Source organism: Bubalus kerabau, chromosome 1, assembly GCF_029407905.1.
Source record: "Bubalus kerabau isolate K-KA32 ecotype Philippines breed swamp buffalo chromosome 1, PCC_UOA_SB_1v2, whole genome shotgun sequence".
Lineage (NCBI taxonomy): Eukaryota > Metazoa > Chordata > Mammalia > Artiodactyla > Bovidae > Bubalus > Bubalus kerabau.
Genome location: NC_073624.1, coordinates 239,354,454 through 239,378,061, shown reverse-complemented (window position 1 = coordinate 239,378,061; position 23,608 = coordinate 239,354,454). Strand labels below are relative to the sequence as shown.

General features: G+C 36.6%; 1 long non-coding RNA gene across 38 annotated transcripts in view; it reads right to left on the bottom strand.

The window, feature by feature from the left end:
- Nucleotides 1–23,608, bottom strand: part of LOC129636993 (uncharacterized) — a 499,812-nt gene that overhangs the window by 392,652 nt on the left and 83,552 nt on the right. For 30 of the 38 annotated variants that reach the window (XR_008707270.1, XR_008707263.1, XR_008707260.1 and 27 more), the window contains one exon: nt 2,269–2,332. The exons of 5 other annotated variants lie outside the window; for them this stretch is intronic. This is a non-coding gene — a long non-coding RNA (uncharacterized LOC129636993). Of the gene's footprint in view, nt 1–2,268; nt 2,333–6,930; nt 6,946–21,316; nt 23,585–23,608 lie in introns of those variants that run through there. 3 more of the 38 variants (XR_008707302.1, XR_008707328.1, XR_008707304.1) reach the window with 2 other exon arrangements.

Here is a 23,608-nt window from a genome sequence, read left to right as displayed (position 1 = left end):
GGGTCAAACACGACGGAGCAACTAACACTTTCACTTTCAAGAGTGTAGATTCATAGAGATGATAGATGAGGTCATGGTGTAGTAATAAGTCCTTAGTTCTTTGGACTCCTAACCAGGTGCCCTCCTGTCTGCATGACCAGAGACAGAAAGCAAGAAGTGAACATAGTAGTAAACCAAGATTTATAGAGAAGTTGATTTTTTCCCCCTATATCCAGAGGCTTAGTCCTATACCATCTTCACTTTGCAGAGCTTGCTCCCAATCCAGGGAAGTTGTTTCTATTATTTTTAGCATTTGTGACCTTTGGAAGTATTTTGGAGGCTGTTAAACAGACAGGGTTCCCAAATATTTTTGCAACAGGCCCATGGCTCTATGACTCCCCATTCCAACAAAACCCTGTTTCCCAGAAATCTGCCTGTAAAACCCCAATCCACTGTGAATTCCCCACAATAGGCCCTATACTGGAGTGTTGTGGGTTCCAAGGGACAGGTTTATCTTCTTCTCATTTCTTAAGATGTGTTCTGGTAAATTAGATCTCATCTCTATTTTTTGTCTTCCTTTTCTTTTTCCATTCCATAGAACACCACTATTGTTACTTCTAAATGAAGCTTAAGAATTGCATTTGATTGCAAAGGATGGAACATTTAAAGTGGTAAGGCTGGGGACGGAAAAAATGAAAATCATATAATCCAATAATGAACCACGACAATGGAGGGGAAACTCTTCCTGGAAGCACTGTTGACAATGAACATCTCCAAATTCCTATGTGCTCAACTCATTAGCAAGAACCACATTTCTTCCTTGGTTAAGCACAGAATCAAACTCTATGTACTAAAAGACCTAAGTGTACACACAATATTGAATGACATGCAGTTGTTTTCCTCCCTCTACTTGGTAATTTTCCTAGAAAAGGACTTAATTTAGTAGATTTAGGGAGTGACTTGAGCATTGCTGAGCACTCTATGTTTTACTGAGAATGAAGAAAGAATACCCTTTTCATGGACAAATTTGACCCTGGAGCAAACATCTGACATCTATGGGCTTTTCTCAAGTCCTAACACTTACCTCTGGGAGCAGAACTGCCTCCAGAAAAGAAGAACTATTAGTGTGCCTCAGTGGCTCAGGAAAATTTGAGTGGAAATGCTTTCTCTTGAATTAGGATTTAATATTGATACATGATAATAAAAGATATTTTTTGTTGAGAAGCTGTTATATGTTAGACGTGAGTCCATGTGCTTTTAGTTCAGTTCGGTTCAGTTCAGTCGCTCAGACGTGTCCAACTCTTTGTGACCCCATGAACCACAGCACGCCAGGCCTCCCTGTCCATCACCAACTTCTGGAGTTCACTGAGACTCAGTCCATCGAGTCAGTGATGTTATCCAGCCATCTCATCCTCTGTCATCCCCTTCTCCTCCTGCCCCCAATCCCTCCCAGCATCAGAGTCTTTTCCAACGAGTCAACTCTTCGCGTGAGGTGGCCAAAGTACTGGAGTTTCAGTTTTAGCATCAGTCCTTCCAAAGAACACCTAGGGCTGATCTCCTTTAGAATGGACTGGTTGGATCTCCTTGCAGTCCAAGGGACTCTCAAGAGTCTTCTCCAACACCACAGTTCAAAAGCATCAATTCTTCGGCACTCAGCTTTCTTCACAGTCCAGCTCTCACATCCATACATGACCACAGGAAAAACCATAGCCTTGACTAGATGGACCTTTGTTGGCAAAGTAATGTCTCTGCTTTTGAATATGCTATCTAGGTTGGTCATAACTTTCCTTCCAAGGAGTAAGCGTCTTTTAATTTCATGGCTACAATCACCATCTGCAGTGATTCTGGAGCCCCCAAAAATAAAGTCTGACACTGTTTCCACTGTTTCCCCATCTATTTCCCATGAAGTGATGGGACTGGATGCCATGATCTTAGTTTTCTGAATGCTGAGCTTTAAGCCAACTTTTTCATGTATTAATTCTTTAAAACTTAAAAAAAACTCATGGGGAAAGGCCATTAGTGTTCCTATTTTCCAGATGAAGAAACTGACCATATTTTCCTCTTTTCTTATATCCAACAGAAGAAATGTTAAAAACAACAACTCTAAATACTACTTCTACTACTATTGCTGCTATGATGAATGTTAATAATGCACCAATTCCTACTTAACTACTAAGCATTATTGAACACCCCAAGCTTAAAATATTGCTAGATATTATTGGTAAAACTAAGAGAAACAAGAAATTACATTCAGATATATCCAAACAGTATAAGGGCATAGCACAGTACCTTGTGAACAAGTGTATGCAGTGAACTTCCTTAAGCAAAATATGATTGCTGCTCAATGCTCTATCTAGAAGAAAAAACAGAGAATAAAAACTGTGGTATTCTTAACTAAATTCTTACCCATTTTGACATATATTTAAGACTAAAATGAATAAATAAAGCTTACGGAATCTCAGAACAAAAGTGGTGCACTTGTATCAAGCATCTTTGTTAATGAAGTTTAAGAAAGAGATGCTTTTTTTTAAAAGACAAGGGTGCCCACTTTCACCATTACTATTTAACATAGTTTTGGAAGTTTTGGCCACAGCAATCAGAGCAGAAAAAGAAATAAAAGGAATCCAAATTGGAAAAGAAGAAGTAAAACTCTCACTATTTGCAGATGACATGATCCTCTACATAGAAAACCCTAAAGAATCCACCAGAAAATTACTAGAACTAATCAATGATTATAGTAAAGTTGCAGGATATAAAATCAACACACAGAAATCCCTTGCATTCCTATACACTAATAATGAGAAAACAGAAAGAGAAATGAAGGAAACAATTCCATTCACCATTGCAACGGAAAGAATAAAATACTTAGGAATATATCTACCTAAAGAAACTAAAGACCTATATATAGAAAACTATAAAAAACTGGTGAAAGAAATCAAAGAGGACACTAACAGATGGAGAAATATACCATGTTCATGGATTGGAAGAATCAATATAGTGCAAATGAGTATACTACCCAAAGCAATTTAAAGATTCAATGCAATCCCTATCAAGCTACCAACGGTATTCTTCACAGAGCTAGAACAAATAATTTCACAATTTTTATGGAAATACAAAAAACCTCAAATAGCCAAAGCGATCTTGAGAAAGAAGAATGGAACTGGAGGAATCAACCTACCTGACTTCAGGCTCTACTACAAAGCCACAGTTATCAAGACAGTATGGTACTGGCACAAAGACAGAAATATAGATCAGTGGAACAAAATAGAAAGCCCAGAGATAAATCCACGCACATATGGACACCTTATCTTTGACAAAGGAGGCAAGAATATACAATGGATTAAAGACAATGTCTTTAACAAGTGGTGCTGGGACAACTGGTCAACCACTTGCAAAAGAATGAAACTAGAACACTTTCTAACACCATACACAAAAATAAACTCAAAATGGATTAAAGATCTCAACGTAAGACCAGAAACTATAAAATTTCTAGAGGAGAACATAGGCAAAACACTCTCCGACATACATCACAGCAGAATCCTCTATGACCCACTTCCCAGAATACTGGAAATAAAAGCAAAAATAAACAAATGGGACCTAATTAAACTTAAAAGCTTCTGCACAACAAAGGAAACTATTAGCAAGGTAAAAGGCAGCCTTCAGAATGCGAGAAAATAATAGCAAATGAAGCAAGTGACAAACAACTAATCTCGAGAATATACAAGCAACTCCTGCAGCTCAACTCCAGAAAAATAAATGACCCAATCAAAAAATGGGCCAAAGAACTAAATAGACATTTCTCCAAAGAAGACATACAGATGGCTAACAAACACATGAAAAGATGCTCAACATCACTCATTATCAGAGAAATGCAAATCAAAACCACTATGAGGTACCATTTCACACCAGTCAGAATGGCTGCGATCCAAAAGTCTACAAGCAATAAATGCTGGAGAGGGTGTGGAGAAAAGGGAACCCTCTTACACTGTTGGTGGGAATGCAAACTAGTACAGCCACTATGGAGAACAGTGTGGAGATTCCTTAAAAAACTGGAAATAGACCTGCCTTATGATCCAGCAATCCCACTGCTGGGCATACACACTGAGGAAACCAGAAGGGAAAGAGACACGTGTACCCCAGTGTTCACTGCAGCACTGTTTATAATAGCCAGGACATGGAAGCAACCTAGATGTCCATCAGCAGATGAATGGAAAAGAAAGCTGTGGTACATATACACAATGGAGTATTACTCAGCCATTAAAAAGAATACATTTGAATCAGTTCTAATGAGGTGGATGAAACTGGAGCCTATTATACAGAGTGAAGTAAGCCAGAAAGAAAAACACCAATACGGTATACTAACGCATATATATGGAATTTAGAAAGATGGTAACAATAACCCTGTGTACGAGACAGCAAAAGAGTCACTGACATAGATCAGTCTTATGGACTCTGTGGGAGAGGGAGAGGGTGGGGAGATTTGGGAGAATGGCATTGAAACATGCATAATATCATGTATGAAACAAGTCGCCAGTCCAGGTTTGATGCACGATACTGGATGCTTGGGGCTGGTGCACTGGGACAACCCAGAGGGAGGGTATGGGGAGGGAGGAGGGAGGAGGGTTCAGGATGGGGAACACAGGTATACCTGTGGTGGATTCATTTCGATATTTGGCAAAACTAATACAATTATGTAAAGTTTAAAAATAAAATAAAATTAAAAAAAAGAAAAAAGAAAGAAGCAATAATAAAAACTGAACTTATGTTTTTTTTCTTTTTTATTTTAATTAGAAATTAGTACTGATCTGGGAGTACTGCAAATAAAGCACATATAATGAACATACACACACAGAAATCATTTTCCAGAACTTAAAGATATATTGATAATTCCCTGATTTATATTTTAGATACCATCACTACTTAAATTATATAAAATATAAAAAATTCTTCATGTAAAAGTGATCATTTCCTTGACATGTAAAGATATTTTCTACAAATCAATACAAATAATGTTAAAAAATAACACAATAACAATAAGGTAACCTAATTTAAGTAGGACATATACAATCCAATAGAAAATGGGCAGAAGACATGAACAGAAATTTCACAATAAAAAAATACTTTTGCTTATTAATATATGACAAAATGTTCAACTTCAGTTAAATCAAGCAATAAGACACCAATTTGGCCCATCCAGTTAAAGTTTGAAAGACAATATCACGGAACAGGTATTTTATTGGAACATATGTTTATTGTGTGTGTTAGTCGCTCAGTCGTGTCTGACTCTTTGTGACTCCATGGACTGTAGCCCACCAGGCTTCTCTGTCTATGGAATTCTCTGGGCAAGTTGCCATACTGGAGTGGGTTGCCATGCCCTTCTCCAGGGGATCTTCCTGACCTAGATATTGAACCTGAGTCTCCCACATTGCATACAGATTCTTTACCATCTGAGCCACCTGTGGTTATTCTCACATTGGCCTCTTCTTATTTTCCCTCCAGCAACAATGTTGGCTATGTCTACACAGAATCCCTAATCCAAGTAGTTGAATCAAGATACTTCAGAGATTGTGTATGTACCATCAGAGAAGAAATGTCTTATACATCTGAATGCCCATGAATAGAAAAGTACAACCAGCAGAGTCATGATGGCACTTATCATTAAGCTCATAGTTTTAAATGCAATATTTCCATAGTAATCTACAGTCTTTGAAAAGAGTTGCCAAGATGAGATTAGCAAAGCTATCCTCTGCTTCTAAACATCATGTAGGAGGGGAACAAAAAGAGTAGGGGAGGCCATTTAATGAGTTTGATTTTCAATTTGTATAAATTTTAAATTAATCCAAAAAATAAGTGTGCTATCTTAACTCTGAAATTTTTACCAATATTACCTCTTTTAACTTGAATGTAAATTTTTAAGTATAAATAATAATGCCCTTTAGTGACCCATAACATAACTTATCACATTTAATCTCATAATGACTTAGTGTTATTATTATCCAAAATATGCAGATGAAGAAGCTAATGGTTAAAGCTTGAACAGTCTGTACAAAATGGCATGGCAGAGCTTTGATTCAAACCCAGTTATTCTCTTTCTGAAATACAGATTCTTGAACACTTATTGCATTTATAAACTCTTGCTGTGTCCAGAAAATAATTCTATTGGCCCTCATACTGTGGATCAGGATTCATTTCTACAGAGATAAATTCCCTTTCTTAGACTCTACTGCTCCTTTGGGTAAGACTGGTATTCACTGACATTTAGAGAGGGCAAAGAGCATCTTCTCTGAGTTTTCCTCACCTCCAATTTCTCCACATGCTTCTCCTGGTTGGACATTCTTCAAAATGCTTTCATCTCTGCTTCAAGAATGCTAACCAGCCCTAATCATCAAGCAGAATTCCCTGTTATCCAGAATGACTACATCAAGTCTAGTGGTACCATCATAGGTTTGGCCAACACCACAAGGAAGAAGCCAAAGGTCTGCCATCTGTCGTGACCTCTTCACAGACACCTCCTACATGGCCTAAGAATATACAATAAAACTGGCGGGGAAACATTTCAGAGAGATATTTCAGCTCCATCCAGACTGAGCTTACTAATTATTGGAGTTCCCTTAGGAAGAAGCAAATCAGATCCTCTGCCACTAGAGGTGTGCAAGTGCAAGATGAATAAATTTGACAGAAACATAGGATCTCAAAAGTCAGTTGAAGGGTTAGGCCAGGTACAGAAGTTTTCAACTTTACTTTCTGATTCACAGCTGTGGTCACCATAGGTAATTTGTTACTACAAATGTAGAACAATATCTGCAACTAATTTTTTTAATATATAAATTATATCAGTTCATTGATTACAGTAAAAACCTACTGGACAGGTATAGAATAGCTAAGGCTTCCCTGGTGGCTCAGACGGTAAAGAATCCACCTGCAAAGCAAGAGAGCCGGGTTCAATCCCTGGGTCAGGAAGATCGCCTGGAGAAGGAAATGGTAACTCATGTCAGTATTCTTACCTAAAGAATAAGAGAACTGAAAGAAGATAATTGCACATACCCACAAAGCAAATTATCTTTGTAGTGAGTAAACTCAACTGACCTGCGTCAATGGGAGATTCTTATCCTTGTCTACATTATTCTTCCTTTTGTTGCAAAAGAATGAAAGTTGATAACTATTGAATGCTTGGTCTTTATGATTTCCTCCAAGCCTGAAACATGACAATTCTAAAGGATAGAGAAACAAGAGCACAGAGCAGAAGTGTTCCAGCCTCAGATCTCAACTGAGTTGTTTGAGGGCCCAATTAACTGGTTCCAGTGCTAAGGCCAGAGAAGGCGATGGCACCCCACTCCAGTACTCTTGCTTGGAAAATCCCATGGACGGAGGAGCTTGGTAAGCTGCAGTCCATGGGGTCGCGAAGAGTTGGACACGACTGAGTGACTTCACTTTCACTTTTCACTTCATGCATTGGAGAAGGAAATGGCAACCCACTCCAGTGTTCTTGCCTGGAGAATCCCAGGGACGAGGGAGCCTGGTGGGCTGCCATCTATGGGGTCGCGCAGAGTCAGACACGACTGAAGCGACTTAGCAGCAGCAGCAGCAGCAGCAGTGCTAAGACTAAGTGTCTGTGCCTTAGGGCACCAGAATAGTACAATTACACCTTTGGATCCCTTTTAGAGTATGGCAAGGGATAAAACAATAGAGTTATTTCACATTTAGAAGAAGTCAGGCCACCTGTGTGAGACTCAAGGCGAGAAATCCAGAGAAAGCAAGACAGTATGTGAGCTTTAGCACTGATAGAAAGGGGTAGGACTAAGGATCTATCAGAGGAAAGTATCTTAACCAAGCATGAGGTATGTGTATATGTGTGGGGTGGGGAGGGATGGGAGATGTAGATGAATTTCACAAATGAGGTGAAAGGCAGTGGACCCAGGATCCTGGGCTCAGGGGCACATGGATTTACCATGGCATCGGGAGCCTGCAGCACAGATGCAGAAGACATTAGTGGTACCAGTGTTTGAGGTGTAAGCATATGCATATCACCCATGGAACTGGGACCTGGGTTTCTGGTGCTCATGAAGGTGACTTAGAGAGTACTGCAGGATACAGCAATGGTACATGCCCAGAGAACGGCAGGTCAAAGTCCAGACTCAGACCCCAGGAGCAGGGTGTTGAGCAGCAACACTAAAGCCCTGATGAAGGCATGTTCCAGATCTTAAACTCAAGACCTTCAGTGCAGATAAAGAGTTCCAACTGCATAGCCCTAGTGATGGAAGGTCAAAGCATGACTTGGGATCCAGGAAGTAGGGCACAGCCTAGTGGCAGCTCCAGTTCACTAGGTAGCAAGGCACTGTAGTGCCAGTCAAGGAGAGCAAGGAAAAGCAGCAACTCAGGCTTCTAAGGTTTCACCATAGCAACAGCTCTAGCCCCAGGGAGGAGATGCAGTGGCAGAGACTCTAGGTAGCTCCATCAGTTGAGTTCAGCATCAGTGAAGACTGCAGGAATCCTCAGTAGCAAAGGCTGTAAATGTTCATGAAGGTGACAAGGATTTCTGCAGGTCCTTCTGTTCTCATTTCCCCATAGGATGAAATCCCTCTGAGGGGATCTCTCTTGTCACTGAACTGCTCTAGACTGTGGGTTGGGGTGAAGCAGGTAAAATGTTTCCTATTCCTATGCTGCAATCCTCTGTTATCATAATCCCCAAGGTTTCTGCTCTTCTTTATTGTAGTTCTCAGATCTTCCAAAGCTATTTTTTTTAATCAATCTGCAGTTATCTGTTGTTTTAACTATTTCCATGGAAGAGACAAGTGTTTGAACTTCTTAATCTGTCATCTTGCTGATGTTTCACCTTGTGAAATTTCAAATATGTAATATTCTGATCATCAATTATACCACAATAAATAAGAATAATTGCATTGTTTAGCAGAAAAGGTGGCTCAGATGGTAAAGAATCTGCCTGCAATGCAAGAGACCCAGGTTCGACCCCTGGGTCAGAAAGATCACCTGGAGAAGGGAATAGCTATCCATTCCAGTATTCTTGCCTGAAGAATTCCATAGACAGAGGGGCCTGGTGGGTTACAGTACATGCAGTCATCAGGAGTCAGACACTACTGAGTGACTAACACTTTCACTTAGACAGAAAAAGTATGATATTAGACTGAAACTTGGATCTAAACAAAGAAATGATGACTGCTAGAAATGGAACAAAGGTAAAATTGAATTCATTTTTATCATTTTTACTAACAATTGCTCTAAAAGATAATTTTTCAAGTAAAAATAGTAGGACTACATTGTGGATTTATAGTATATGTAAATCACAAATGATTGAAGGAATATATTGTTATAAGTTCCTTGTAGAAGGCATGAAATGATGTTATTCATGTCATTCATGAAATTATTTGAAGCTAGACTCTAAGGAAAGATGTATAGTTTAAACTATCAGGTAGCCACTAAAATTATTTTTAAAAGGTAGTATAACAAATCAATCAACATAGGAGGTAAAATGAAATCATTAAAAGATGCTAAATTAACAACAGAAAAGGTGTTAAAAAGGGAGGGGGAAAAAAAGAACTGAAGGAAAGAATAGAAAACAGCTAGCAATGATAGATTTTAACCCAGTCATATAAATGATAGCATTAAATGTCCATAGTCTAAACACAGCAATTAAAAGATAGAGATTGCCATATTGGATTAAAAAAAATAAGACCCAAATCATTATTTCTACAAAAAAACCTACTTTGAACATAAAGGCCTAAATGGATTAAAAATAAAAGATGGAGAAATACAGTACCACACAAATACTACAGAAAAGAATCTGAAGTAGCTACTTTAATAAATTAATCTAAGGAATAAAGTGGAATTATAAACAAGAACAGAAGATTTAACTAACATTTATATAGAATATTCAAAAGAAACAAAATACAATTTTTTTTCAGTTGCAACTGGAACACTCACTAACATAGACCAATTTGGAACCATAAAATAAATCTTAACAAATTAAAGAATAGAAATACTACTACTTATGTTCTCAGATAACAAAACTAAACTAAAAAATCATTTTTTAAAAAAAAAGAAAGAATATCTGGAAAATGCTCCAATTTTTGGAAATTAGAAAATACACTTTTATTTATTTATTTTTTTTTAATTTAATTTAATTTTATTTTTAAACTTTACATAATTGTATTAGTTTTGCCAAATATCAAAATGAATCCACCACAGGTATACATGTGTTCCCCATCCTGAACCCTCCTCCCTCCTCCCTCCCCATTCCATCCCTCTGGGTCGTCCCAGTGCACCAGCCCCAAGCATCCAGTATCGTGCATCGAGAAAATACACTTTAAAATAACCCACAGATCAAAGTGGAAGTCTCAAACTTTTAAAATATTTTGAACTATATCAAACTACAAAACATGGGTAGCTAAAGCAGTATTTAAATGGCAATTAATGGCATTTAATGCTTATATAAGAAAAGAAGACCTCAAATTATTAATCTAAGTCTCCACTTCAATAAGTTAGAAAACGAGTAAACTGTACTCAAAGTGAGCCAAAGAAGGAAATAAAAATGAGAACAAAACTTATTGAAATTGCAAACAGAAAAATGATAGAGAATATCAGTGAAATAAAAAGTTGATTCTTTGAAAAGATTTTAAAAAATCATAAATCTCTAGCCTTACTAACCAAAAGAAAACCCCAAAATATCAACATCAGGAACAAAAGAGGGATTATCACAATGTAACCTACCAACATTATAATATTAACAAGAGAATACTGCAAAAGAAACCAAAAAAAAACTTCCATACCCATAAATTTAAAATGGATCAATTCCTTAAAGTCATAAATTATCAAAATTAACTCAGAAAGAAACACATACCCTGAAAATCCTATACCTATTAAAGAAAATGAATTTATAGTCTAAAACCTTTCAAAAAACAACTCTTGGCTCAAATTATTGCACTGGCAACTTACCAAACATTTAAGTAAAAATAATATAAATTGTGAACTATTTATAAAAAGAAAATATTGTTAACTGATGTCAATTCTCTCCCATTTGATCTACAGATTCACTGCAATCCCTATCCAAATGCAAGCAGACTTTTAGGAATTATCTAAAAATGCTATGTTGTTGTTCAACAGTTTTAGATAATTCCTAAATTATCTAATCCTAAATTTTTAGATAATTTTAGATAATTCCTAAATTTAGATAATTCCTAAATGATCTAATCAGCTAAAAATGGTAGGTGATTCTACAATTCTAAAATTTAAGAAGTAAAAAAACTAGAACACAAAATATTTTTGAAAAAGATGAATGATGTTGGAGGACTCATATTACCAATTTTGAAGACATAAAGGTACTATAAATCAAGACCATGTAATATTAATGAAATGATAGATCAATAGGTAGATCAAAGAACAAACAAGAGAGTCCAGGAATAAACACATACATGTAGAATCAAGTGATTACCGACAAAGTCACAAAGGCACTAAAACAGAGTAAGGATAGTCGTTTCAACAATAGTGCTTAAATAAGTGGATATCCATATGCCAAAAGTGCTTTGACCTATTCCTCACACCTTACACAAAAATTAAATAAAATGGGTCATGCCCACAAAAACAATAAAGCTATAAAACTCTTTTAGAAAACATAGGAAAAAATACAGGTGACCTTTGGTTAGGCAAAAGTTTTCAGATATGGCAAGAAAAGCATGATCCATAAAAGAGAAAAATAAGTTGGACTGAATTAAAATTAAAAATGTTTGCTTTGTGACAGAAACTATCAAAAGAATGAAAAGACAAGCTACAGACTAGGTTTGTCTGAAAATCAGGTTACAGACAAAGGACATGCACCCAGAATATGTAAAGAACTTTGAAAACTCAATAAAAAGCAAACAAGCTAACTTAAAATATGAGCAATAGATCTGAGCAGACACTTCAACAAAGGAGATATATAGATGATACACATGTTCAAAGATGCCCCACGTTACTAATCATAAAGGAAGTACAACTTAAAGCCCACAATGAGATATCACTATGTCTCTATTAGAATGGGTAAAACTAAAAAAAAATAACAACTGCAATAGAAACACCAAGTTCAGGCAATGATATTCAGCAACTAAAACTCATACATTGTGATGGGAATGTAAGACAGGAGTTATTCTGGAAACAGTTCGGAGGTTTCTTATAAAGTTAAACAAAACTACCATACTTTACGCAAATGTAAAAATAATAAACAAACCAGAATGTGGTGGAAAATAAGGAACACAACCTGTGGCAAACAAATTTAACTGAACTACAAATGAATCACATAACCACAGTGAAGATGTTGGATAAGAACGTACCTAGCCTACATATTCCTGAAAAAAACGTTTTCAGAGGATACTATTGGGCTAAGAACAGAAAGAACTCTATACAAATAGTACATTCTAGCTGATAAATTTGTTTTTTACAGGAATATGGGATAGGAATTCTGAAAAACTATTAATATATTTGAGTAAAATGTTGAACGAATAAGTGTATTGTGTTCCTAATAAGGGTCAGGTTTTTTTTTACTATCAGAGGAAGTAGCTAAAAACAAGGAAGGAGGAAGACTATGGTGCTGAAGTGAGGGGTATCAACATGAAATAGATATAGATCACTAGAGAGAGATGTGCATGCATGAATTAGTCAGTACACATACATATATTTCCTATATCTAGCCACTGAAAGGGCCTAGAAACAGTAGTAGCAGAGACTTTAGTAACAATAACCACAATTAACAATCAGAACTTCATCTCTATAATTACTTTCTCCAATAAAAGAAACTAGTTTCTGGACAAATGGTAGTTTTCCGGGCTGGAGCACTGAGCATATGTACCATGAGTCTGGAGTATCTTCTGGTGCCAGGAAGTAAGAAAATCTTGGGGAAAAAAAGGACAGAAAAAAGACAGCATACAGAAATGACAGGCAGCCAATATGGAAATGCTGCCAATGGCCCAAATTTGAGCAATCAAGCAACAAAATAAAGAGCCATAATATTGAATTATAATCCAAAGAGCAAAAAAGTCCACAAGTTAATACTGAATAAGTGAAGTGACAATTCCTCCTTACAGAAGAATTCCAAGAATGCACATAAAAAGAATCAAAGAAACAGTATCATTATTAGACTATCATATTATAGTAAGAATTGCTGCCGTGAAGTCCACTAAAGGATGCTTAAGTTGGTGAGAGAAAGTTTAGGCAGAAACAGAGGACATACACAATCCCAAATTATCTTCTCAAAAGTAATTAGTCATTTCAAACAGGAAAATAGAACTTTTCATGGAAAGTCTAGGAGGCCAGCCAGGTGCTGGATGTTAGACAAGTGGTCAAGGTGAAGTAACATTTATCAACACCATGTACCCCTTAACATGTGCCTGGAGAAGGGCACAGCACCTCTGTTGCGTTCTTCTCAATATATAACTGTAGCATAACCAAGAGAAAACAACAGACAAATTTAAATTGCACAACATTCTACAAAATAATTAGCAAGTACTCTTAATGTGTCAAGGTCATGAAAGACTAGGAAAGACAGAGGAACTGTCACAGATTAGAAATGACTAAGGAAGCATAAAATGCAAACATAAAACTAAATATAATCCTGGGACAGAAATGGGACATTAGTGGAAAAATTAGTGAAATCCAAGTAAGTTCTTTAGCTTAATAACATTGTACTAAAATTAATTTGTTCGTTACATAAGCTGTTAGCATAAGTGTATACTGTGTGAAGCCTATAGGTACTTTTTTTTTTTTTTTTTTGCAGCTCTTCTGCAAGTCTAAAATCATTTCAAAATACAAATAATTTTACAAAAGTAAACAATAGCTTATATAGTTACCCCACTGATTTATTACATCTGAAAGCTAAGTCCTTGTTCTCTTCTCAGTAACTAGTGTAGTATCCTCCTTCCTAAAAGCTTGTCATTTAAAGAAGAAAAATAAACAGTTGCCTCATATAACAATTACGTCCTATTCATTCTCTCTCTCTCTTGCTTGTCAGGATTTTACCCTTGTTCATGAATCCACTGGCTTCTCATAAGGATTAAAAAAAATCAAGGGAGAAAGAAATCACTAAGATGGTGAGAAAAATAAAGAGTATTTTCTTGGCTGGAAAAATTCCAAGCTGGGCAGAGCCCTATTTTTAATATTTGTTGGTTTTTGTTTATTTGTGTATATATGTATGAATGTATGGTAACCTGGGCCTGTGGGCCCCATGAATCTCTGATTAAATATTGCTTGTTTTCTGTGCTTTTGGACCTGCTCAGATATCTGTGATTGATGCACGGCTACACTTGGACCTTTTTCAAATTCCAATTCATTTTAACAGCTTCCTTGTGCCAAGGGAGGAAGATGTGAGGGAATAATGGAGATAACCTCACACAGTTTCCTCAATGGGTTTCAAGAACAGCCCCAGCCAGAGCTTCCAAATGGAGAAGGCAGGCCAAGGCATGTGGAGCTCCATGGAATCAAGTGATTTGGGAGCTGTAGGGGCCTGTATCAGGTCACCTTCCTTCCTAAAGGGCTTGCCTTACTCTATAAAGTGTTCTCCTTGAACAATATCTCAGCATCAACATCCCATCAATTAAATTTAGAGAGAGAGTGTATCAGGAGGTAAAGCGAAAGGTGCTTTTTATCGTCAGGTGGTCTTACAAAATGGAACTTGGCAGTGACCTGGAAGGACACGAGTCTGACACTGTTTCCTTGGCTACAGAAGGGGAGAGATGCCTGCCCTCCTCTACCTCTTAGACTTGTTGTGAGGATGAAATGGAATAACTGAAATGAAAATGGCAGGAAAAAAGTTGCATACCAGTGTTTTCGTGGACATGTTAAGATTTTTCTATTTTCCAATCTCATCGCCCTCAGGATAAAATAAATACTCTCTGAAGGTGTTTTAACAAAGCCCTTCATAACCAATGTCAACCCATCTCTTATCTCTGGACACCTTCTCTTCACATCCCTTATCCAGGCACGCTGGATAGCATTTTATTCTCTTTCACAAATTCTTGCCTCTGCACAGGCTCTTCCATTTTGGAATAGTTTTCCCTGTTCTTATCCATTCCTGATCCCCTTCAACTGAGTGATTCCTGCTTATGTTCCAAGTTTCAAATTAAATACTTCTTCCGGAAAGCCATTGCCCAAACCCTAGTCTCCTCTCAAACACCCAAACCTTAGCCCAATTAATCTGTTTAATATGTATAGCCCCCTCAATTCAGTTCAGTTCAGTCGCTCAGTCATGTCTGACTATTTGCTACCCCATGAATCGCAGCACACCAGGCCTCCCTGTCCATCACCAACTCCCAGAGTTCACTCAGACTCATGTCCATCAAGTCGGTGATGCCATCCAGCCATCTCATCCTCTGTCGTCCCCTTCTCCTCCTGCTCCCAATCCCTCCCAGCATCATGGTCTTTTCCAACGAGTCAACTCTTCGCATGAGGTGGCCAAAGTATTGGACTTTCAGCTTTAGCATCAGTCCTTCCAATGAATACCCAGGACTGATCTCCTTTAGAATGGACTGGTACTAGGTCTTAAATTTCCAAAATGGAAGAATCTGCCTTTTTAACCATCATGTATATCCCTGGCTCCCAACAGGGTCTGCCAAACAGTGGCTTCTCAATAAATGCTTGTTGAATGAATAAGTAACTGACAGATGAATGGATGGATGCTTTCAATACAAGTGTCTTGCTATGAGCCCCATTTGGGGGACTGAGAAGTGGGGAAAGTATTTCAAAGAATAGACTGGTGGAACAATTAGTGAATATGCAAGAGAAAACTGTTAGTTGCATTAGTTATTTTAAACAAGGAAGACTCAGACTTAAATCCTGGATGGCAGCTGCTGCTGTTTATTATTGTTTTTGTCATTATTATTGCAATATAATATCAAAGCAGCTTACATTTATGTATCCTACCTGAATGTTCAGCAATTTGCTAAATGCTTTGTATGTACTAGCACTGCTTATCTCCCCCCAAACTTTATAAAATAAATACTGATTTTATCCCTGTTTAGAGATAAGAAAATAAATCAGAGACTGGGTCGCTTGTCCAAAGTCACACCTGTACTAAAGAGCAGAGTCACAACTAATACCTAAGGCTTCAGGCTTCTGGAACCTAAATTGTTAGAAACTGCATTCTGCTTCTTCACCAAATCCCACTCCTGCCTCCCCTGCTGGACAACTAAACTTCCAACTCCGGGCTGCTAATGCTGCTACTAAGTTGCTTCAGTCATGTCTGACTCTGTGCGACCCCATAGACAGCAGCCCACCAGGCTCCCCTGTCCCTGGGATTCTCCAGGCAAGAACACTGGAGTGGGTTGCCATTTCCTTCTCCAACGCATGAAAGTGAAAAGTGAAAGTGAAGTTGATCAGTCGTGTCTGACTCTTAGCGACCCCATGGACTGCAGCCTACTAGGCTCCTCCGTCCATGGGATTTTCCAGGCAAGAGTACTGGAGTGGGGTGCCATCGCCTTCTCCATCCCAGCTCCCTAGAGTGCAGAAAAACTTGTTTAAACTCGATTCTGGCTGAATTCTCAAGCTTTTCTCTATCATCGTCTAACTCACTAATAAGGCTACGCTATCAAATAAATATTTCTGATCACAGTTTCTCTCCACCCAAAGCCAGGGCAACTATTCCTCCCACGTATCCCTATCTGAACTCCTGAGTTTATGCTTTAATATAATTATGTAGCTCCCACTCCCCCACAGATCCTCTTTTTTCTTCATTTGCTTCCAATAAAGAGACATTATTTGGTTGGGAGCTTTCCAGGGTAACATGAATCCATCTTTTGAAACTAGTCCCTGCATGCGGAAAATTGAAAGACGCTTTGGTGTTTGTTTAGCAAGAAAGTCAGTCTGTGAAACTGCACTGCTATTATTTTTAATTCTGTTAAAGCCACATTAAGCAGGTTTAATTTCTAAAGGTCTATTTTCTCACCACCACCACCCATTTTAAATGGACAAGTCAGTTTTTACTTTTAAACCAGCTGCCTGCAAATATGCCACTGAGTATTGACACAGACACTTAACCAAATTAGTCACCCTGCCCTTCTCCAGCAAAACCGGTGTTGCCTTTAATATAAGAAGTCGTCTTTGACTTATCAGAACCCTGCTTATCATAAAATTAAGTATATACACATCTCAGAACCCCAAATCCATCATATAAATAAAAAGGCACACTCCCTCAGTCCATAAACATCTGTTCCCTTAAGAAAGAGATATCTGACACCCCTAGTGCATGAATCAGAGAGATTTTTGATTATCCTAGCACTCCCAATATGTTTCTTTATTCTTTGCATCAACAAATACTGTAACTGGGGATGTTTACCGTGTCAGCACATGATAGCTTCAGTAATAATATCAGCTACAGACCAAGATACTTCTGTTTCTTCACACCCCAGGTAAGATTTTGAATCTTGGGGGAAAGCTAAAAACAGCTGGTGTCTGGTTATTCACTTGTGTTCTTTATCTTTGAATAAAGAAAAGGAAGATACACTGCAAAGATATGACTTATTTAAATAAGAGAATTTACTTCTGTATTGAAAAAAAATCACAAAGTAAGATGCCACATCAAACACTGAGACACATGATGATTATTACAGGAGTAAATGATAATTGAGTGAGGAGGCAGAACAAAAAGATCCAGAAATTTACCCACCTCAATTGAATTTTGATCATTAAAAACTAAACGTGCTTGCAGAATGAGTCCTTTAGTATAAACACACAGTTAATTAATTAAAAGTATAATAAACAATAGTAACAGTTCAGGGACCGAAGAGTATACACTTCACCCACTCAAATAAGTAGATTCTAGGTCATAAGAGGAGATTCTAAGATATAGAAAAAAATAACCTAAAGTCTGAAGCTGAGAAACTCTCTAACATTATTTCGAGTTCTCTGGCACTAGCTAGAGGACAGGATCTCTGTCTTTTTCATTAGATTATACAAGTGCCTACCATAGGATCTTAATATGCAAGAGCTCTTTGCTCACATGCTCATGAGGATGATCTATACGGTTTAAGCAAAGAGCTTTGGTTTGACTTTTTCCTCCTATTATAATCCATACTACCCAAGAATTCAAATATGCAAACAATTATTATGTACCTACTAAGGGCAAATGACAGTGTTAGATATACACAAAAAGACCCCAGGCACCTTAAAGTAATAAAACTGTCCTCCATCCTTATGTTAACTGAAGACATATTATCAGTAGCAAAAGCAACACAGTTATCAAATCCACCCTGTGTAAATATAGTCAGGAAAAAATCTTTTTCTTTTTTCCATCATGCCTAATCATCTTTAACACTACTGTTTAAGGGTTTGCTCCTATTCGTGGAGACTTACAGATTGAGAGAGATATAAAGCATAGTCCCAGACTTTGAGGACTGTCTAATACCCCCACTCTGAACCTCTTCAAATATCTAGCCAAGGGCAATGCAAATGATGTAATGTTGAATAATAAAAATGGAAGGAGCAATGGAATAATAAAAAAGGGAAAAATGTAGAGAAGACCAGCAACATTCACCAAGAGATAAAGAACACTTTCTAGAAAACTGTCAGATATCCTATCATAAAGTTAAAAACAATAGTGAAGCAACCATGCCTATGAAGGAGTATTATAAAGCAGAGATATGGAGCCTCAAATAATGGATGGTGAGATGAAAAACACAGGCAATAAAGAATGGCAGAACTCACTAAGAAATACAAAAACAATTTAAATCCAAATCATCCAATATTGAATGAACATATGAGATAATAGACACTGTTGAAAATTCAGTAAGACAAATAGTAGACTGCAATTTAAAAAGGCAAAAGATATGGAATAAAGAGTTTAAAAGGATCAATGACTAAAAGATATATATAGAAGATGCAGCAATCATGTAATTGGAGTCTGTGCTAAATAAAACAAAAAATAATGGATCAAAACACATAATGGAAAATACAATTTAAGAAATAATTTATTTTTAAAAAGAAGATTTGAATTTGCCCACTGAAAGATGACACCATGTTCCAAGAAAAAAAATTGATATAGGAAGGTAAATAGTAATTGTATCTGGGAAACTCTTGAATTTTGAAGACAAAGAATCCTCTGGAGTCAATAAAAAAGATTAAGTCACTCATAAGATGAAGGAAAATGATCCCAGATTTTTCCACTTCAATATTCAGCAGCAGGAGACATTGAGCAATACCAGCAAAATATAATTGTATGTTTATATGTATAAAATGTAAACCTTACCTCAAAAGGAATTGTAAAAAAATATTAAGCTCTAGTTAATAATATGCATGCTGAAGTATTTGAGGGACAAGCTCTCTGATGTCTACTAATTTTTAATGGATCAAAAAATGAGATGGATTGAAGAATGGATTGAGTGATGGATGGATGGATAGGTATGTGATAAAGCAAATACAGCAAAATATTATTTGCTTTATTCTACATGTTATAATGCAATCTACTAATAATTTTCTTGCCCAAATTGTCTTTAATTTTGGAGATTCTGGAGCTTCTTCAAGTTGTCTTCAGTGTTCTTTTAAACACATTCCTGTCATTTAAAAAATATTTCTTTACTTCTGCAGCTGGAATATTTCCCAGGTTCGTCTTAGTAGTTTCTCTGCTACTTCCCTGGAATCCACGGTTTTTTTTAAAGGAACCCTGATTTCTGCTATTGGAAAATGATCTATAGAAACCATAACCTGAGTGCCAGGGTGTTCATTGCTACTGGAGTGTCTAGCCCCTCTCTGTGGACACAGCTAGGAAGCATACACATGTATACCAACTCCTGCATACACACACATCTATATTTATTTCTATATCTATTTGTATTCATTAAAAACTAAGAGTTCATTTTGCTATCTCTTATTCTAATCTAACACCACAGAGCCCATTCTAGTCTTCTCCTTTCCTTTATCTGTAACTTGTTTCTCTGAAAGTTAAGAACCTTGCTTTTATTATCTATAATAGATGTATTGATTGTTTAATTCTAGTATATACATGGTTTCAGCACTGTTCACCATAGCCCCATAAACTCAAATTCAGTAGCTAGGGCAATTTTTGTGTATAAATGTTTTTGTCTTTACTAAGGGTACAGTCAAAATACTGTTTCAAGGTTTGCTTAGGTTAGTTTTTTCTTCTCTATCCCCTTCAGTGTAGTTACTTTATTCACCTGTAGTTGGGTTCATTCATGATTTTTATATTCTATTTTGGATTGCACTCATATCCTGGTGGATATTAATTGTTTTCCAGTATGTGAACTTTGTCATGGTTCTAAGTGTGAGCTCTATACAAACACATAGATATGGAGTAGTGTGCCTCCCATTCATTCCTCCCACTCTGTTCTCATAACTTCATTATTTCCATTCCATTACCACCCTGCAACTAACCAGTCTCATTAGTTTCTATCTTATGCTTCCTGCCTTTCTTTTACTCAAATGAATATATATGTATGTACCTTTTTCATACCCTTTTTTTCTTACTTGAAGAGTATAAATATGTGTTTGACCTTTGAAAAGCTGGTTATTTTTTAAAGTAAAAGATAAATGACCTAATCTAATCAAGAAAAAATAAAAATAAGTATTTTTTTACAAATAAAACTATAAAAGGCATAGGGCTTTCCAGGTGGCACTAGAGGTAAAGACCTCACCAATGTCTGTATTTTACCAAATATTTTACCAAAACTACTGGTTGTTTGTATTTTACCAAACAGCCTCCAGAAGGAACAGAAAATATAATAGTCTGATTTCCAAAGAAGATATAGCAAACATAGTTTGATTATACCCATTTCCCCCTCTCCTCCACATCTACATATCCAAATGATTTCATACGGAAAATCTTCCAACCTCATAAAGCAAATTAATTCCAATAGTACCTAAAATGAAACAATAACCTGGCAAAGATTGAGTGTGTGCACTTACAGACACGCACACACCTACACAAACAAGAAAAGTATAGACCAATCTTGCTTATGAATATTGAAGCAAGATTTTAAAATAAATGTCAAACATAATCCAACAGCACATTAAAAAATTATACATCTGACAAAGTGGGGTTTATTCTAAGAATAAAAGGATTTACAGTATTAAGAAATCTGTTAATATGATCTATCACATTAATGCAGATCTAAGCACAAAAATGTGATGCTAATCTCCATAGTTGCTAAAAATGCATTAAAAATTTCATTATTGTTAAGAAAAACTCTTAATAAGATAGGAATAAACTATATTTTATATTAAACCAATGGTTACTGGAAAACACTACAACTCTTTTTGCTCAACAAGGGTTCTATTGGCATAACAATTCTTCCTTATTAATTTGAAGAATAGGGTAACCTCAATAAAAATACAAGATTTTGTGGGGATAGTCTGAAATTAGACATTATTATTTGATCTTCCTATATATACAAAGTAAATGACAGCCAGGAAAACTTTAAAGGTGGACATAGGGAGGAATCTTTTAAGAGCACTGAGAGAAAGCTATACTTGTCAAATATTAAAATATATGCACTCAATATTTATGACAGTATAATGTTATTTAAGTGTTGGAAGGAGAAAACCGCCAACTTAGAATTCTGTATCCAGCAAAATCATCCTTCAATAGTGAAGAAATAAAAACTTTATCAAACAAAATTGAGAGAATTTGTCACCATTACACATGCTTTGCAAGAAATGTTAAAAGAAGTTCTTCAAAAAGAAAAGAACAATATGAAACACTGACTTACATAAAGAAAGGAGGATTATAGAAGAAATGAAGGTGAAGTAAAATCTTACTTTTCTTATTCATCTAACAGGTAATAGTTTGTTCAAAATAATAACACTAATAATATGTTAGATGATTGCAGTTTATGGATAAATAAGTGACAATATGTTATAAAATATAAAAAGGAGGAAGTAGAAGTACTGTGTTACCAGATAAACCACACTACCCATGAAGCAATATAGTTAATTCTTATACATGTAATGTATATATATATAAATGGTATACATTTCCATGGTATAGTGTCCATATTGAGTGAACTTGGGTAAATTATATATTTCAAACTCCAGAGAAACCACTGCTGCTGCTGCTGCTAAGTCGCTTCAGTCGTGTCCGACTCTGAGCGACCCCATAGACGGCAGCCCACCAGGCTCCCCCGTCCCTGGGATTCTCCAGGCAAGAACACTGGAGTGGGTTGCCATTTCCTTCTCCAATGCACGAAAGTGACAAGTGAAAGTGAAGTCACTCTGTCGTGTCCGACTCTCCATGACCCCACTGACTGCAGCCTACCAGGCTCCTCCATCCATGGGATTCTCCAGGCAAGAACACTGGAGTGGGTTGCCATTTCCTTCTCCAAGAGAAACCACTAAAAGAACTTAAAAAGCAAATATAATGTATATACTACAAGAAGAAAATGGGAACAGAGAAAATGCTCACTGAAAACCAGTGGAGGCAGAAAAGTGAAAGTCAAAAAAGATACAAAGACCAAGGGCAATGCGTACAAACCAGTTACACATATGATGATATTAAACTTACTACATCAATACTCATTTTAAGTGTGAATGGTCTAAATACACAAAATAAAAGACAGAGACTGTTGGAGTAGATTAAAACAAAGCAAGACCTAATTATCTTATTGTTTGGATATCTAAAAGATATCTACTTAAAACATAAAGACATAGACTAACAAGAGTAAAGAGCTAGAGAAAGACAAAATCAAAGGAAAGCTGGAGTAGCTATACTAATTTCAGACTAAGTGGACTTCAGAGCAAGGATTATTATCAGAGACAAAAGGGATATCAAATAATGATAAAGGGGTCAATACCCCAAAAGGATATAAAAATCCTTAATGTGTATGTGCCTAACAACAGAGTGTCAAATGTGTAAAGTGAAAACTGATAGAATTGCAAAGAGAAACAGACATTTCCACTATTGTATTTAGAAACTTCAACACTCCTCTCAGTAATTGACAGATCCAGCAGGCAGAATATCTATGAGTATACAGTTGAACTGAACAGGACCATCAATCAAGTGGATCTAATTGACATTTATAGAATACTTCACCCAACAACAGCAGCATACACATTCTACTCAAGCTCACACGCAGCATTCACTAAGACAGACCACATTATGGGTCATAAAACACACCTTAACAAATTTAAAAGAATATAAATCAAACAAAGTACACTCTCAGACCACAATGGAATTAAATTAGAAATCAATAACAGAAAGATACTGGAAAAGATATTTGAAGATTAAACAGCACACTTCTAAGTAACACGTGGCTCAAAGAGGAAGTATCAAAGAAATTTTAAAATATTTGGAATTAAATGAAAATACAACTTATCAAAATTTGTGGATGTAGTGAAAGCAACGTTTACAGGGAAATGTATTACATGAATGCATATGTTAGAAAGGAAAAGATCTACAATAAACAATCTAAGCTTCCATCTTGCTGCTGCTGCTAAGTCGCTTCAGTTGTGTCCGACTCTGTGCGACCCCATAGACGGCAGCCCCTTGGCTCCCCTGTCCCTGGGATTCTCCAGTCAAGAACACTGGAGTGGGTTGCCATTTCCTTCTCCAATGCATGAAAGTGAAAAGTGAAAGTGAAGTCACTCAGTCGTGTCCGCCTCTTAGCGACCCCATGGTAGGAAACTACAAAAAGAGAAGCAAATTAAA